The 19899-nt window shown below is 36.6% G+C and overlaps 1 protein-coding gene across 7 annotated transcripts in view; it reads right to left on the bottom strand.

Moving 5' to 3' along the window:
- The window catches only part of TFEC (transcription factor EC), a 229031-nt gene that overhangs the window by 89569 nt on the left and 119563 nt on the right, over window positions 1-19899 (bottom strand). For 4 of the 7 annotated variants that reach the window (XR_011566239.1, XM_070787801.1, XM_019958734.2 and 1 more), the window contains exon 1: window positions 11927-12082. The exons of 1 other annotated variant lie outside the window; for it this stretch is intronic. The gene's annotated coding sequence lies outside the window, so the exon portion shown is untranslated. 2 more of the 7 variants (XM_070787802.1, XM_070787804.1) reach the window with 2 other exon arrangements.

The following is a 19899-nucleotide window of genomic DNA, read 5'->3' as shown; positions in this document are numbered from 1 at the left end:
GAACAGTATGAAAAGGCAAAAAGATAGGACGCTGAAAGATGAACTTCCCAGGTCGGTAGGTGCCCAATATGCTGCTGGCGATCAGTGGAGAAATAACTCCAGAAAGAATGAAGAGATGGAGCCAAGGCAAAAACAATACCCACTTATGGATGTGACTGGTGATGGAAGCAAGGTCCAATGCTGTAAAGAGCAATATTGCATACGAACCTGGAATGTTAGTTCCATGAATCAAGGCAAATTGGAAGTGGTCAAACAGGAGATGGCAAGAGTGAACATCGACATTTTAGGAATCAGTGAACTAAAATGGACTTCAATGGGTGAATTTAACTCAGATGACCATTATATCTACTACTGTAGGCAAGAATCCCTTAGAAGAAATAGAGTTGCCCTCAGAGTCAACAAAAGAGTTCGAAATGCAGTACTTGGATGCAATCTCAAAAACGACAAAATGATCTCTCTTCATTTCCAAGGCAAATCATTCAATATCAAGTTAATCCAAGTCTATGCCCCAACCAATAATGCTGAAGAAGCTGAAGTTGAAGGATTCTATGAAGACCTACAAGACCTTTTAGGACTAACACCCAAAAAAGATGTCCTTTTCATTACAGGGGACTGGAATGCAAAAGTAGGAAGTCAAGAAACACCTGGAGTAACAGGCAAATTTGGCCTTGGAGTACAGAATGAAGCAGGGCAAAAGCTAATAGAGTTTTGCCAAGAAAATGCACTGGTCATAGCAAACACCCTCTTCCAACAACACAAGAGAAGACTCCACACATGGACATCACCAGATGGACAACACCAAAATCAGATTGATTATATTCTTTGTAGCCAAAGATGGAGAAACTCTATACAGTCAGCATAAACAAGACTGGGAGCTGACTGTGGCTCAGATCATGAACTCCCCAAATCTAATATGTTTAATTAACCTATCAATGTCATTAAAATGCTCCAATAGCAGAAGTTATAAAAGCAAAATGTTGCTTTCCTACCCCCTTCCTCCCTTCCTTTCTTTATTCCTCAATGTGATCTGAATATAGTATGTGTGCATGATAAGTCGCTTTAGTATAGGTGAGAACAGATGAAAATAGAAAACTGGGCAGAAGTCACTTCATAAAAATGAACAAACACCACCCTGAGCTTTGTACTGACAGCCCCGGTGTGCCATACTGGACTTTTAGCAGGCTAGTAAGATGATCAATTAGTATTTCATAAAAATCCCTTAGGCAAAAATACGGAGACTGGATTATTGAAAGATGAGGACACAGGAGAACAATTGGGAGTTTTTAGTAATATTCCAGGAGAGGAGACTAGAGGGCCCAAGTTATGGCAATAGAATTTGATATTTTAAAGGTAGGTCAAATACTATCCATAATACAGAGGATAAATTTTGAAAAATATGTACAGGATTTCTTATTGATTTATACATGTGGTGAAGGAGAAGGAAGATTCACCTTGATGCTTCACCTATAATGCTTCCATCTGAAATGAGAAATTGTGGAGAAGATGGCACTTAATCTAAATAAAGAATAAAAATGGAGGTAAACAATTAGAAGGAAAGATGATAACTTCAGTGTTAGACATAATGAAATCAGAGTGACTGTAAAGTGTCCAAGAGGAAGGCCTAGTTAATAGCTAGATGTGTGTGCTTACAGAAACAGACTTGGTGGCCATCTCAGAATAAATCGCTGAATCAGGGTTTTACTTAAAATCACACCAAACAAAGAGTTAGAGTTAAAAAGACAGAAGCCAGGTAAAGGACCCTGAGGAATGTGTAATGGGCAAGGAAGACTAGAGAAATCTCAAGAAAGTATAATGAAAATTAGGGTAGAATGATATAACAAAGCCAAAGTAGGATAGAATTTCAAGGAAAATAAGTGGTTAACAGAGTCAAATGCTACAGGGATGAGCGAACAGAAAGAGCAAGAGACATTGCTATTTTACCACTGATCTTATTTAATAGAGGCATGTGAGATAGCACCTAAGTCCAGAACATTCACAAAACATTTCCATGAGAAAAAGTGGATCTTTTTTAGGAGTGCTGAAGAGAAGCACGTGAATGTATTTCAAACAATAACAAGATATTTCAAATTCTCAAAAAAAATGTATTAGGGTGTTCAACCAATGTAAACCGGACTTCAAAAAATTTTGCTTACAGTAGACAATAACCTCATTATGTTCTCCCATAAAATCCCACACGATAATGTGAAAATCAATCATTATTTCCATCCAGGTTTTTGTCTTGCCCAAACCTGGCAGCTAATTTCCAAGTAAATTTCCTAAAGGAACATAAGATAGATAAAAGGGGGCTTGCTTTTAAAAAGCAGCTCAGATAATGTTAATCAGATTCTCTTGCCTCTCATCAAAGGTTTGTTTGGTGTTTTGTTTTTTTCTGTCTCTCATAAATTCTTAGAAGGGCTACTATTAGTGGCAAGGTCAACTTTGCCTTACCACAAGTCACTAATGACTGAATTGGTAACTTGATACCTGAGAAGTCTTTTGCTGTCATACATCTATCACCAACTCTTCAGAGGAGTAAGAGAATATGATGCCTTACTAGGACTTGGCCAAGTTAGGGGAGAGTTTCAATCTTATTGAATTCTATATTGCATAGGGGAAATGTGATTGTTTTGTAGCCTATAAATATATTGCCAGGCTGTGCAAGCAGTAAGACATCTCACTCTAGAAAGTCAAATGCTGCAATGTGTCACTTTCAAACTTCTCTCACTGGTCCCAGGAAAATATGTACAGATTTCAAATAAAGTTATTTAAAGTAGATTCTGGTATACAGACACCCACATACTCCAAAGTTAAATTTTCCAGTTAGACTGTCTCCAGTCAATCTGACCACTTCAAAATGACAGGCAAGCCAGTCAAATAAGCAGTCATAGTGGGCCAAAAATCTGTCAAAATGGTTTGCTTAACTGGTGATTACTTTTTGACTGACTTGAGCAGTCAAGTTAATCAAAACAGTCAAACCAGCTTTCCCCTGTGAACACGGTCTTAGCTCGTCCTGTGTTAGTAGGTGTGCCCTGTGTGTATATTTGAAGAGTTTTATTAAGCTACATTGTTTAAGAGAAACAAGTCAAAAAAGTTGTGAGTAACCAGTTTGACAATTAGGGCTCTCCTCAGAGTTGGACCCCAACATCAGCACTGGGGAAGCAGGCTCACGGGGCCTGCTGAGGGCTCCAGAGGGCGGCAAGGGCAGGGGCAGACAAAGGAAAGCACCATGGGAGCAGGAAGAAGCCATACGCCCAGCTCCTGACACTTCTTGATTAGAGGACTGAGGTGTATTCTGACAGGGGAATGGGCTGGTTGTGCCTTTTGAAATTAAATAAAAACACTTAGAAAGAATCCAAGGCAGGGTTTGGTGACATAGGTATCACTATTGACAGCAGTTTTTGATTCTTGGTGTAAGTAGTCATTTCTGTCAGATGAAAGATAGGCTTTAAGAATCTCCTAAAGAATCTGCCTACAATGCAGGAGACTCGGGTTCATTCCCTGGGCTCGGAAGATCTGGAGAAGGGAATGGCAACCCACTTCAGTATTCTTTCCTGGAGAATTCCATGGGCAGAGGAGCCTAGAGAGCTATAGTCCATGGGGTTGCAAAGGGTCAGACATGACTGAGCGACTAACATACACACACAAGAATCTCCTTAATTTAAAAATGAGGGTTATTTATTTTTTCATCTTGCACAAATGACAACCTTGAACTACAGTCTGATGTCTCCAAAGCAGTGTTAGAGGAGCTGTTAGAATTATAAGTTTTAGAATCAGCCTACCTAATTTCAAAACTGTGCTGATAAGTTGTATGCCTTAGAGGATCTACTCTTATCTGAACACTGGGCACAGTGTGTGTGCTGTGCTTAGTCACTCAGTTGTGTCCAACTCTTTGCAACCCCATGGACTGTAGCCCACCAGGCTTCTCTGTCCATGGGGATTTTCCAGGCAAGAATACTGGAGTGGGTTGCCATGTCCTCCTCCGGGGGATCTTCCCAACCCAGGGATCGAACCCAGGTCTCCTGCATTGCAGGCAGATTCTTTACCTTCTGAGTCACCAGGGAAGTTCAATTAATTTCCAGAATCATTCTGATTACTAAATGACTTAATGTGAGTAAAGCCCTTTCAATGGGGGAAGGTAAGGAGAATTTGTTGTAGAGAAGCATCTGATCAGAAGATGGTCCAGCTCAAGTTCACCATAACTGTGAAAGCATCTTATTCAAATAAAAGATTTTTATAAAGTCTAGACTTCTTTTAGTACTTTAATGGGCTTCCCAGTTAGTTCAGCTGGTAAAGAATCTATCTGCAGTTCAGGAGACCCTGGTTCGATTCCTGGGTCAGGAAGATACCTTGGAGAAGGGCTAGGCTACCCACTTCAGTATTCTTGGGCTTCCCTGGTGGCTCAGCTGGCAAAGAATCCGTCTGCAACGTGAGAGACCTGGGTTCAATCCCTTGGTTGGGAAGATCCCCTGGAGGAGGACATAGCAACCTACTCCAGTATTCTTATCTAGAGAATCCCCATGGATAGAAGAGCCTGGAGACCTATAGTCCATGGGGTCGTAAAGAGTCAGACATGACTGAGTGACTAAGTACACAGCAGACTTCTTCTATTCTAGGGCTTTACTTTTTTAAAAGTCATTTCCCAATTAATAGTTTTATCATTTAAAATAATTATAATTTCTAATAACAATGTTAATAAGTATATGGCTAAAGTCTCTAGGTCTGCATTCTATGTGGGCATTGAGCTGGGTGATTTACCTTTACTTTCTCACTTAATAATCCTGAAACACAATGTGGTATATCAGGTTTACACATGAAGAAATTGAATTTCAGTCAAATTACATGACCTCTCTGAGATCACACAGCTAGTTATGACAAAGCTGGCTTTCAAACCTAGTCATTTTGCTTTAAAACCTATGCTCATTCTAATAGACCATGTTTCTAAGAACCTACAGTATAATAAATATCTCATTAGTAATTATATATTTCTGGTTCTTCCAGAAAAGAAGAGTAGCTGATACTGTGGGATTGGGACTTCCTAGAGAGAAACATTTGTCTCTTGAACCTCTGAAGTAAACCAGAAATCAAACCAGTCAATCCTGAATGAAGTCAACCCTGAATGTTCATTGGAAGTACTGATACTGAAGCCAAAGCTCCAGTACTTTGGCCACCTGATGTGAAGAGCTGACTCATTGGAAAAGACACTGATCTTGGGTAAGATTGAAGGCAAAAGGAGAAGAGGGCAGCAGAAGATGAGATGGTTAGACAGCATCACTGACTAAGTGGACATGAATTTGAGTAAACTCTGGGAAATGGTGGAGGACAGGGAAGCCTGGTATGCTACAGTCCATGAGGTTGCGAAGAGTTGGACACAACTTAGCGCTGAACAACAATAGAGGAATCAGGATGATTGAACACTGACCTGGCATGTCCAGATCCCATGTTCCTCCAACTTTTTACACTGTTACTTTGAGTTCCAAAAATTAAAAAAAAAAAAATTTAAAGCTGTCTGGAAGACAAAACCCAGATTCCAAAAGAGTTAGAGCTAGAAAGGATTTTAAAGATTAAGTAAGAAAATAAGAGGTAGAAGATCTCATTAATTGAAGATGGCTCAAGAATCAATTAATTGCCTGAAAACTAAGCAAGTCTATGCAATCAAAACTATTTCATGGCATATTCTTGGGTAATTTTTCTGTCATTGATAGAAGTAGTAACCTCAGAGAATAATGCACAAAAAATCTAAACTCTGAAGGAGCATGAATGAATGATATGTCTGGGGAAAGCCCAGCCTTTCAGCTAAAACTCAACATACAGATTGTAATCCAACATACAGGATTAACATCTCAGGAGACTTGCCCTGGGTCATTTCAACTCTCTGTGATGCCTTATTCTCTAGATGGAAATAAAAACAGTGAACTCTCTTAAATGTGCCCTATGGTCTGATTAAAGATTGAAAAGGTCTCTAAAAATCCACAGCACTCCCAGGGAAAAATGCTAAATATCATTATAGTTATTACACCAAATGCCATAATTTGGTCTCCTCAGATTCCCTTTTTATGTAGATTCCATCAAACTCTGACTTTTGACTTTTTGCCTCTCTGACCAAATCTCCAATGACAAAGCAAAGGGAAATGTTGAGGCAATTAGTGGGAAATGGAAGCAATTAATTCCCTTTTTTAGTGGAAACCTGGCCTCTGTGAACCAGTTTAACCAAAAATAATCAATGACCTTTCTCTGACCAAACTGAAGCATATCTACGTGATATTTGTCACTGGTTATCCATCTACTGCTTCAACATTAATGAGTTTCTTCACTTTGCCCCTTTATTTTATGAAATAGAGCCATCTATTCTGGTCCCTTGTTACCTCTACAACTGGTATTTTTGCAAATTTAATGCAGTCCAAGACCTCATTATCCATGTTTAAGCCTAGAAACCACTTCTTAAATAGCTGTGATTTCTGATTTCCCCCAATCCTTGTCCTTTGAACTGTTTCCCCTTCTCTGCTTTAAAGATCGGATCTTGTTCAAAATGAGTAAAGTAGAACAACAAATATAAAGTTTAAATTTAAAAGTTCCCCAGAAAACACTATAGAATTTACTTAGGGAAGATCCCCTGGAGAAGAGAATGGCTACCCACTCCAGTAGTCTTGCCTGGAGAATCCCATGGACAAAGGAGCCTGGTGGACTACAGTCCCTGGGGTTGCATCAGGGAGTCAGACATCACTGAGCAACTAACACACACAAAGCCTATATAGAATTAGATTCAGGTCGCTGCCCCATCACTTACCCACTGGTCACCTTGGGAAAGTCACCTATCCTTCAGAAGCCTCACTTTTCTCAGCAATGTAAAGAGTGGGACTTGCCTTAAGACCATGTCAAGCTCAAATAAGGTGATAAAGTCTTTAGTATATGATGAAAGCTCAGTGGATGATAACTCTAGGGAAGAGAAGAGATGATTTCATGTACAATATCTGATTTTGATACTCACTAAAACTCCTACAATGACTGAACTCAAGCAGAAGTATTATAGTTAATATTCTACTGTCTTTCTTTTATCCCTCAGAAGAGGTCTTAATGTTTGAGCTTATGCATTTACTTTATAAATTCTTTCCTTCTTCTAGCATATTATGGGATATTTTACTTGTTATTTTGTCCTTACTGTTTGTTTTGTCTTTGGACAAATATATCTTAAGTAATTGGTTAAAGGTTGTGTTATATATTTCACTGGGTATGTTCAGTGGGGCTGAATCTAAATGAATTTAGATACTACCTAGTGAAAGGTCTCCTTCTGAAACAAATAGAAATGAGAATGAACTGACAATATATTTTTGGAAAATACGGAAAAGTAGATATGACCTATGACGAAAAGCCAAGTTATGCAGAGTTGCTTTTTTCTCTACTTTGTTTTGCTCTGAGAGCTCTGTCCTAAAGCAGAGTCCTCCAAGGCTATTTTCGTAGGAGAGGATATATGAGATAGTAACCCCTGATTATGTTTTGTGCTCTATAAATCTGTCATAAATGTGAGATTACGGATCACATAGGGAGAAGCAGACAAGTCCTCCCTTTGGGTTGTGACCTAGATTTCCAATCTTAGAGCTCTCATGACCAATCTAAGTTTGATATCCCTGGAATAAATTTAGAACTACCCCTCAAGCATGGGAGATTTAAACCTTAACACCACCAGATCCCTCTTCCTTCACACTCAAGCTCAGCCTCAGCCCTTCATTCACTCTCCACGCTATGTGTTAATTCAATTTAAAACATTCAGTAAACACTCCCCCCTCCCAAACACACAGACTTATTCAAAGTCACATGGCAAGTTAGTAGCAAGCTAAAAATGCTGAACTTCTGACTTCCTATTTTACAGTGTGTTCTATCAGCTCTAAACCAAGCAACCACAAAGAAATCACTGAATCATTTGCAAATATTTGCTTGGCCCACTGTTTGGGAGCTAATTTGTGTTCAGTTTAAGTGGTTACTTCTACAGTGAAAAAGGACAGTTCATCACCTTTGATTTTCTTATGATGTTCTATCATATTTTTAGCAAAGATCTTGTCTTCTGTTCTTGCCAGAGGTACAAACAATTACTTTACAAAGTATTACCTACATACTTGTCCTTGCTGGCTTAAAATACAGGAGGACTCTATAAACAAAATCTAAAATATGACTTTGGTCTTTCGTCCCACCAATCCATGTTCCAAATGGCCAGGGATAACCTTGATTAAAACACAATCAGATCAAGTTACTCTTGTTAAAATCATATAACCCTTAAAAGCATAGCTCTTATGATCTGCCCCTACCTTAATTCTCCAGCTCTTCTTTATGTTATTCCCCACAATGATTCCAAGCTCTAATCAAAGACCCCTGAATATGCCATGCTTTTCACACGTCTGCTCTGATGGAAAGAGCAAATCATCCATCATGTGAAAAGTACCTTACATACGTGCAGGACAATCAGAAGCTTTAGAAGAGGACAAGTGATTGACAAAATGGAGCAAAACATTTGAGAGAATGACTAGAGGATCAGATGTTTCTTAGCCTAAGACTAACTAAGGAGAAGGCTAAAAGTTTATCAGACCTTAAAATCTAATGGTAAAAATTCTACTAACAAAACTTCTGTTGCAGACCTCAGTAGTTCAGTTCAAATCTATTTGAATTTACACAAGATCAAAGGTAGCAGAGAATGTCAAAATCCTAACTGTTGAGGAATTCCCTGCAAGCACTAGCTGAGAGCATTACCTGCCTATAGACAGATTTTCAAGACAAATAGGTAGTGCTGTAGATTTTTTAAGCGTATGGAAAGATGTTTGATAGAACCAGTTTTCACCAGTGGAGGTAAAAAGAGATACAGTCAAATACCTGATTGAACAGATAACCCTAGCTCAAATTCTTACTTGGAAATACATCTAAGGAAGCTAAATATCTTTCAGAAATTAGTTGTTCATGAATGTACAAACTTCTGTATTAGAAACATGTTTGCAAAAGAAAGAATAAAGAAAGGGAGGAACAGAAGGATTCGTGGCTCAGTGGAAGAAGCTAGTAAGTGAATTACAATCTGTTCCAGTACATTGGCTAAGGAGGAGTGTTTCAGGAACGACAAGAAATGATTTGGAAATAGTCTTCCATGGTAACTCTTGGGAATGAAGTAAGGAGACATGGGAATTCGAATTAAAACTCAATCTCTTTCCCAGATTCATTCCCTTCAACTGTCTTTTTTAGTTCTATTTTTGAAACCCACATGTTCTTTCAAACTTAAAGTGATAAAAAGAAAAACAGCATCCTAATAGGCTTTAAGGTCATTAAGCTCAACCTCTAGCTGTATCCTAAGAACAATAACAAAATTAGAACCTAGGACTTACTTTTTTTAACCAATCTGTTCTTAAAACTGGTCATCTAAAGAAATTCTACAATCTATCGTACTATCTCACTTTTCAGTAACACAGATCCCTCAATTTTCCTAATGTTTAGCAGATGTACTAAGTTGCTTCAGTCTTGTATGACTCTTTGCGACCCTATGGACTGTAGCCTGCCAGGCTCCTCTGTCCATGGGATTTTCCAGGCAAGAATACTGGAGCATATTGTCATATCCTCCTTCAGGGGATCTTCCCGACCCAGGGATCGAACCCACGTCTCTCATGTCTCCTGCATTGGCTGGCATGTTCTAGCTCCACCTACTATACATTCGCATACCGTTCTTATTTGCTGATAAGCAATGGGACAAGATTTAAACTATCTATCATCAGCTAAGTTCTCACAAGCAAAATGTCTGCCGATTTTGGTATATCGCCAGACACCTACACACTGATTTACAGATTCCTTAACAGGCTGGAAATTCATATCTAACCAAAATTAAGAATATTTTTGTACATTATTAATATTCATTTTTCTACAAAACTATTGTTAAAGTCTCCCTTCACAAGTTATGTTTTCAAAAACACTTGTGATTCTTACACTTCCTCATACATCTTCGGCTATCTATGCTTCACTGACTCTTCTTCCTGATCTTGGTAAATATAATCAATAAAACCTGAGCAACTATTTTGCATTATTCATTTCACTATTCACTTGTTTTGTTTTAGCCAACAGTGTAAATTTTGCAATCTGCTATTTGTAGACATGACTTCTGTGGATCTGCTATCACTCCATTGCTTAATCTAACATTTTTTACTATAAAGAATTAATCAGATTTGCCTCTGTGAAGAATCTGGCATGTTGAATGAATTTCATTTTGTACACTTATTTTTAGAAAAATAAAATTGAATTTTATTTATACATTGATTAATAAAGAATCCATTATATTTCCACATGTATGTTTACTACTTTATTAGTATCCATAGTTATTCTTTAGAATCATATTTCATTAGTTTATTTGAAACTATTGCATAAGAATATTTTATTTCTTTCAGTTTCTCCTTTTCTTATTTCTCCTTTCTAACTATTCAAACCATTGTTTTAAAAATTATTTCCACTTTCAAAATTACTACAATTTCTGAAAATGTCACTAATGCTAGGATATTCTTGTCTGGAATATTCCATGGACTGAAGAGAAATTTCCATCAGATTTAAATATCTCATATTATTTTGGTTGTCTAAAACATAATAAATCCTTGTGTCACAGTCTTTAAAATTAAGCTGATTTTGAATGAACTTTTTTCAGTTTGTCTCATTTTTGACATCATCTGCAACTTCCAGTTCAACAAAATTACACATACATTGAAATACTCTACTCCTTTGTAATGAAACAGAAATCTTTTAAGAAAAGTAATGGTAATCAAACCAAAGACATATACAACATGAAAATTATCTCTATTCCATCTGGTTTATAGCTAAAAAAAAGTTTTTATTCTCAAGCTGGAGATTACAAAGTTTGGCCTATTTAAGGTAGCTTCTACCAAAAAAGTAAAAGATTTAGTATTAATTCAAAATTTACTTCAAAGTGTAAAGCTAGACTCAGATTCACCTAAAATAGGAGTGAAGCGGAATTGTCTAAATAATCTTGATAATGAACTCCATATTCTGCTTCACTTTGTTTTGTTGACACAGCCTGAATAGGGAAGAACTGTGAAGGTTATTTTAAAGTCTCTTAACTTTAAATGAATTTCTAGTAAATAAGTTACTAAAAAGTTATTGAAAATGAATTAAAGATTATCTCAGGTTTATTTTCTTCTCAAAATGTCTATTCCCAATTAAACATTTTAAGATGTTACTAAAAGCATGAGTTATAATTCATATAAACAAATATATACAAAATATATGTGTATTTATGTGCATATATATACAAATATATATATAATCTTCCAGTCCCTACTACAACTCTGCTAATTATTACAATTAAAAACTATGACTAATAAAGTAATTGAAAACTATTATAATAAAAAGTTATTGCTTTGGGTATTTGACATCCCCTATACAAATTTTTCAGATTCAAATTTTCATAAAAAACAGAATAACTTTGATGCTTGAAAAATAGCATATGCTAAAGTACTATCTGATATTATTTCTGCTCTGAAGAGTACTCATATTTTCTTACATTTAAAAACCAATAAAATATATATTGCTAAAATGTAAACAGAAATTAACATTTACTCATAAAATAACATATAAGATGCAATAAAATGTCAAATCATGTTCCAATTTAGTAAATACTCTAGAATATTAAACTGAAAGAAGAAATTGCTTTGGTTATGAAATAAAACAGTGATTTCTACATCTTGATTAAAATAAGGCATTAATAGAGTTTTAGATATATTTTACCCAAATTACAGAAAATCACAGCTCAACTACTATAACATCCTGATACCCAGTGATCATGCAAGATAAAACTATAATTATCAGTAAGCCACAAATATCAAAGTAAAGCAGATATTGATTAGACTCCGCTTTCACAGTTTAAAGTACAGAAAATTAACTTGTCAGTTTGGTTACCTACCAGCAATGATTGGATTCTATCAGTGTTATTACCTTTACAAACAGCAACAAATTATAATCACTCTTCCCATAATATAAGCACCATGCTAAAAGAGACAACCAAAGTAAACGACACAATCATGAATAATGAATAGTTTGGGCTGGTTGGAATCCACTTAGTTGAGGAAAGAGAAAAGAGAAGTGGCTCATTAGGGCATTTCCTGAACTTTGGTTGGAATTTCAGTTAAGGAAGAAGAAATGACACAGCAGTTTCACACTGGGGACTTCCTTTCTTTATCTGAAATATGCTACCAACTTGAGAAACAGCACTCCAACAAAAGTCTCCCCAGTAATGTGGTCAGAATAAAAGCTCTCATTGATCCCATTGCCCATAATCAACATTTCTTCCCAGAATATGCACAAGCAGTAAATGGTTGTTATCAAAGTAGACTAAGATCCCATCTTTATTGCATCATATTAAGTCTCACATTTAATATTTCTTCAACAAACTGACCTGCACTGATTTCCAGTTTTTAAGAATTGCACTTTTGTTGAGAGTATTAATAGATTTTGAGTTTCTGCTTTAGGCCATCAATTTTCCCATATTTCATATAATCACATTTTCCTTACATATGATTTTGCCCTCAAATTCTAGGATAACTTTAATCTTGTACAGCAATATTTTATCTCCCTGTGTGGATGGAAGATATTTAATTCAGCTTACAAGATTTCTAATTTATTATTATTAACATCCCAATGTGATCTATATTTTTAAGAGACATGAGTACCGGTTACTCACTCGCTGCCTTTTATAAAAGAAACATCTAAAGAAGTCTCATTTCCTTTATCAGTTACCTACATGAAAGTAAAAATCTAAAGATACATCTTTGTTCCTACACTACAATTTGTGCTATGAAACTTTGCATTTATTTTATAATAGTTACATCATTACATATAGTATAATTACTGAAGTTTCATGCAAAGATTACATTCAAATTCTTCCTACCCTTGTGTTTTATAAAAATCATGCAATTAAATTGACATTTATGTTTGTCAAACAGTGAAGGCTATATAACAATGTCTCAACACTGTGTCTTCCATGAAGAACTGCAAAACTATTGAGCAAAAATTTTTAAAGTTCTCTCATCAGCAATAATTTTTGAGCCATTTTACAATTTCTGATGGTGTTCTGATACATTTAAATCTCTTAAGGTGATGGGAAGGAGTAAATACTTATTTCAGAGTAAAATTAATTTTGGAAATTAAGAAACACTTTTAAGAAAGAGAAACACTGAGATTTTGACTTTAGATTGAAATACAGTTTAAAACACATTTGTGGGATTCATAAGTGCTGAAGCTCTATTACTATAAAGGCATACATTTTGGTTTCTGAAAAGTTAGAAATGTATGGATACACACTCCTGAAGCAAAAGCCACCAATGTGTTAATGGTGCTTATATGCTAATGGTGTTCCAGTGGAACACTTAAGATATTTAAAAAATTTTTGTTTAAGCGCACATGGAACCTTCTCCAGGATAGATCACATCCTGGGCCATAAAGCTAGCCTTGGTAAATTCAAAAAAATAGAAATCATTCCAAGCATTTTTTCTGACCACAATGCAGTAAGATTAGATCTCAATTACAGGAGAAAAACTATTAAAAATTCCAACATATGGAGGCTGAACAACACGCTGCTGAATAACCAACAAATCACAGAAGAAATCAAAAAAGAAATCAAAATTTGCATAGAAACGAATGAAAATGAAAACACAACAACCCAAAACCTGTGGGACACGGTAAAAGCAGTCCTAAGGGGAAAGTTCATAGCAATACAGGCACACCTCAAGAAACAAGAAAAAAGTCAAATAAATAACCTAACTCTACACCTAAAGCAACTAGAAAAGGAAGAAATGAAGAACCCCAGGGTTAGTAGAAGGAAAGAAATCTTAAAAATTAGAGCAGAAATAAATGCAAAAGAAACAAAAGAGACCATAGCAAAAATCAACAAAACCAAAAGCTGGTTCTTTGAAAGGATAAATAAAATTGATAAACCATTAGCCAGACTCATCAAGAAACAAAGGGAGAAAAATCAAATCAACAAAATTAGAAACGAAAATGGAGAGATCACAACAGACAACACAGAAATACAAAGGATCATAAGAGACTACTATCAACAATTATATGCCAATAAAATGGACAACGTGGAAGAAATGGACAAATTCTTAGAAAAGTACAACTTTCCAAAACTGGACCAGGAAGAAATAGAAAATCTTAACAGACCCATCACAAGCATGGAAATTGAAACTGTAATCAAAAATCTTCCAGCAAACAAAAGCCCCGGTCCAGACGGCTTCACAGCTGAATTCTACCAAAAATTTAGAGAAGAGCTAACACCTATCCTGCTCAAACTCTTCCAGAAAATTGCAGAGGAAGGTAAACTTCCAAACTCATTCTATGAGGCCACCATCACCCTAATACCAAAACCTGACAAAGATGCCACAAAAAAAGAAAACTACAGGCCAATATCACTGATGAACATAGATGCAAAAATCCTTAACAAAATTCTAGCAATCAGAATCCAACAACACATTAAAAAGATCATACACCATGATCAAGTGGGCTTTATCCCAGGGATGCAAGGATTCTTCAATATCCGCAAATCAATCAATGTAATACACCACATTAACAAATTGAAAAATAAAAACCATATGATTATCTCAATAGATGCAGAGAAAGCCTTTGACAAAATTCAACATCCATTTATGATAAAAACTCTCCAGAAAGCAGGAATAGAAGGAACATACCTCAACATAATAAAAGCTATATATGACAAACCCACAGCAAACATTATCCTCAATGGTGAAAAATTGAAAGCATTTCCTCTAAAGTCAGGAACAAGACAAGGGTGCCCACTTTCACCATTACTATTCAACATAGTTTTGGAAGTTTTGGCCACAGCAATCAGAGCAGAAAAAGAAATAAAAGGAATCCAAATTGGAAAAGAAGAAGTAAAACTCTCACTATTTGCAGATGACATGATCCTCTACATAGAAAACCCTAAAGAGTCCACCAGAAAATTACTAGAAATAATCAATGACTACAGTAAAGTTGCAGGATATAAAATCAACACACAGAAATCCCTTGCATTCCTATACACTAATAATGAGAAAACAGAAAGAGAAATTAAGGAAACAATTCCATTCACCATTGCAACGGAAAGAATAAAATACTTAGGAATATATCTACCTAAAGAAACTAAAGACCTATATATAGAAAACTATAAAACACTGGTGAAAGAAATCAAAGAGGACACTAATAGATGGAGAAATATACCATGTTCATGGATTGGAAGAATCAATATAGTGAAAATGAGTATACTACCCAAAGCAATTTATAGATTCAATGCAATCCCTATCAAGCTACCAACAGTATTCTTCACAGAGCTAGAACAAATAATTTCACAATTTGTATGGAAATACAAAAAACCTCGAATAGCCAAAGCGATCTTGAGAAAGAAGAATGGAACTGGAGGAATCAACCTACCTGACTTCAGGCTCTACTACAAAGCCACAGTTATCAAGACAGTATGGTACTGGCACAAAGACAGAAATATTGATCAATGGAATAAAATAGAAAGCCCAGAGATAAATCCACGCACATATGGACACCTTATCTTCGACAAAGGAGGCAAGAATATACAATGGATTAAAGACAATCTCTTTAACAAGTGGTGCTGGGAAATCTGGTCAACCACTTGTAAAAGAATGAAACTGGACCACTTTCTAACACCATACACAAAAATAAACTCAAAATGGATTAAAGATCTAAACGTAAGACCAGAAACTATAAAACTCCTAGAGGAGAACATAGGCAAAACACTCTCCGACATACATCACAGCAGGATCCTCTATGACCCACCTCCCAGAATATTGGAAATAAAAGCAAAAATAAACAAATGGGACCTAATTAAACTTAAAAGCTTCTGCACATCAAAGGAAACTATTAGCAAGGTGAAAAGACAGCCTTCAGAATGGGAGAAAATAATAGCAAATGAAGCAACCGACAAACAACTAATCTCAAAAATATACAAGCAACTCCTACAGCTCAACTCCAGAAAAATAAACGACCCAATCAAAAAATGGGCCAAAGAACTAAATAGACATTTCTCCAAAAAAGACATACAGATGGCTAACAAACACATGGAAAGATGCTCAACATCACTCATTATCAGAGAAATGCAAATCAAAACCACTATGAGGTACCATTTCACACCAGTCAGAATGGCTGCGATCCAAAAGTCTACAAATAATAAGTGCTGGAGAGGGTGTGGAGAAAAGGGAACCCTCTTACACTGTTGGTGGGAATGCAAACTAGTACAGCCACTATGGAGAACAGTGTGGAGATTCCTTAAAAAACTGGAAATAGAACTGCCTTATGATCCAGCAACCCCACTGCTGGGCATACACACTGAAAAAACCAGAAGGGAAAGAGACACATGTACCCCAATGTTCATCGCAGCACTGTTTATAATAGCCAGGACATGGAAGCAACCTAGATGTCCATCAGCAGATGAATGGATAAGAAAGCTGTGGTACATATACACAATGGAGTATTACTCAGCCATTAAAAAGAATACATTTGAATCAGTTCTAATGAGGTGGATGAAACTGGAGCCTATTATACAGAGGGAAGTAAGCCAGAAGGAAAAACATAAATACAGTATACTAATGCATATATATGGAATTTAGAAAGATGGTAACAATAACCCGGTGTACGAGACAGCAAAAGAGACACTGATGTATAGAACAGTCTTATGGACTCTGTGGGAGAGGGAGAGGGTGGGAAGATTTGGGAGAATGGCAATGAAACATGTAAAATATCATGTAGGAAACGAGTTGCCAGTCCAGGTTCGATGCATGATGCTGGATGCTTGGGGCTGGTACACTGGGACGGCCCAGAGGGATGGTATGGGGAGGGAGGAGGGAGGAGGGTTCGGGATGGGGAACACATGTATACCTGTGGTGGATTCATTTTGATATTTGGCAAAACTAATACAATTATGTAAAGTTTAAAAATAAAATAAAATTAGAAAAAAAAATAGAAAAAAAAAAAAATTTTTGTTTACCTATAGCTTCTACTACTAAGTCACTTCAGTCGTGTCCAACTCTGTGCGACCCCATAGACGGCAGCCCACCAGGCTCCCCTGTCCCTGGGATTCTCCAGGCAAGAACACTGGAGTGGGTTGCCATTTCCTTCTCCAATGCATGACAGTGAAAAGTGAAAGTGAAGTCGCTCAGTCGTGTCTGACCCTCAGCGACCCCATGGACTGCAGCCTTCCAGGCTCCTCCGTCCATGGGATTTTCCAGGCAAGAGTACTGGAGTGGGGTGCCATTGCCTTCTCCAATAATAAATATATTTGTTACTTATATTAAAATATAGTTTTAGTTTTAAAAATAATTTGTGCACCAAAATGTTTAGGGATAGTTTGCTACTGTGTATGATACTGTGATAAAATAAGAAATAAATATTTGGACTTCATTCATGGTTCCTGGTTCACGGTTCCTAACAGGGATGAGAGAAGCACCTTTTGTTAATCATGCTGCTAATTTGCTAAGTCACTTCAGTCATGTCCGACTCTGTGCGACCCCATAGACAGCAGCCCACCAGGCTCCCCCGTCCCTGGGATTCTCCAGGCAAGAACATTGGAGTGGGTTGCCATTTCCTTCTCCAATGCATGAAAAGTGAAAAGTGAAAGTGAAGTCGCTCAGTCGTGTCCAACTCCTTGCGACCCCATGGACTGCAGCCTACCAGGCTCCTCCATCCATGGGATTTTCCAGGCAAGAGTACTGGAGTGGGGTGCCATTGCCTTCTCCATGTTAATCATAAAAGCCCCTTTCAACCATACATGAATTTATGTTGAAGAAGTGATTTCATGGTCCCCAAAATAGCTTCTGCATGAGGACTGGTTTTCAGTGGAACCAACCACATGATTGTGCTTAGTTGCTCTGTCATGTCCAACTCTTTGTGATCCCATGAACTGTAGCCAGATGCCTCTGTCAGTGGGGATTCTCCAGAATACTGGAATGGGTTGCCATGCCCTCCTCCAGGGGATCTTTCCAACCCAGGGGTTGAATCCAGGTCTCCTGCATTGCAGGTGGATTCTTTACCCTCTGAGCCATCGGGGGAGCCCAACCACATGATTAGTCTTTCTAAATCACAGATTTGATCAGTTTATTCTCCTTAGTGGTAAACATCAGAAACTTCCTACTGCCTAAACGATTCTCATTCCTCTAGAATAGCATATAAAAGTCCTCACAACCAAATCTAAATCTGGATTTCAAGCTTCATCATAAACTTCCTTCCTTCCTTCTACTTGAAAGTAAAAGTGAAAGTCACTCTGTTGGACTCTTTGCAACCCCATGGACTATACAGTCCATGGAATGTTTCAGGCCAGAATACTGGAGTGGGTAGCCTTTTCCTTCTCCAGGGGATTTTCCAAACCCCAGGATCAAACCCAGGTCTCCTGCATTGCAGGCAGATTCTTTACCAGCTGAGCCAAAAGGAAAACCCAAGAATACTGGAATGGGTAGCCTATCCCTTCTCCAGTGTCTCTTCCCAATCCAGGAATGGAACCAGGGTCTCCTGCATTGCAGGCCATTCTTTACCAACTGAGCTACCAGGGAAGCCCTACTACTAAGAATTCTATGAATTTATTCTACTTAGAATGTCCTAATGCAAGACTCTCCTTTTTTTCAAACTGTAAATTGTATCTGACCTCCTGTCTATAAGCTTCCTTTGAAACATAAGAGTTAAATGCTCTTGAGTGGGTGAAAAGATGGAACTTAACACATCTAAATATAATAAGTATTAAAGTCAGTATATTTTAATTCCAAATAAGTTTATAAATTCAATATAATATCAATCAAAATTCTAGTTATATTCTATTGGTATTTCTATTATTATTTACTAAAAAAAATGAAAAACATAGCCAAAATATTTTGAAAATAAAAAATAATGTGAAGAAGGACTTGACCAATGAGATACTGAACATACTGTAAAACTACACTAATTAAAACAGTTTGCTGCTAACATACAGTAGATAGAAAACTCAAACCTAAATTTTTAGAAATTTAGTATATATTGAAGATTGCATTTCACATCAGTAGGAAACATATTTCTCAATAAATATTTTAAGGGTAAACAGCTAAAATGGGTAGACAGAGACCCATACTTCTACTACACCAAAAATTTAATTTCAAAATCTTAAAGATACAAATATAAAATTTTAAAAATCACCCTCCAAAATGTGACTATTTTGTAATCCATAAAGTAGAGAAAAATATCAAGAAATTCTAACATATTTGAGCACATAGAGATTAAAACCTCTTTTAATAAAGAAATATTTTTAATGACTAACAAAAAAACCTGAGGAAATGATTTTTTCCATAGTTTTTAATTATATAATATGTAGGTAATTGTTACACTGTATTATCAAGATTTGATTGTTTATCTTCTTACCTGAAAATATATTGCTGAACTGGATCATAACATTCTCTTCTTTGTATTAGTAATTCTTAGTTTCTAAGTAAGTAATTTAGACTAAGTAATTCTTAGTCTAAAACGCTTAGACTTATTCCAGGCAGGGAGAAAAAGACCTGGGATATTTAGACCCCTAAAGCCATTAGTCATTGGTTTTAGGCTGCCTTCATGGGAACATTAAATCCCAAGCATACCCTGCCCAAGTTACACCTTAGCAAAGTGGAATCTGTCATGCTGAGGGCAGCCTTCTGACAAACTTCCCTTGCAGATGGTTGGAAGACTGAGATGATAAGTAGTATATGAGAGTATAGACAGAACATGGACAGCATATGCTCTAAGCACTTAGAATTAGTCCTGTCACACAGTCCTATAGACAATATATGTTAGGTACTAAGAATATTGTGTTCTTCACAATAGCTTCTCCATCAAAATCAGTACTTTATATATTTATTTATT

Source organism: Bos indicus, chromosome 4 (assembly GCF_029378745.1).
Source record: "Bos indicus isolate NIAB-ARS_2022 breed Sahiwal x Tharparkar chromosome 4, NIAB-ARS_B.indTharparkar_mat_pri_1.0, whole genome shotgun sequence".
NCBI lineage: Eukaryota > Metazoa > Chordata > Mammalia > Artiodactyla > Bovidae > Bos > Bos indicus.
This window is presented reverse-complemented; position numbering and strand designations above follow the sequence as displayed.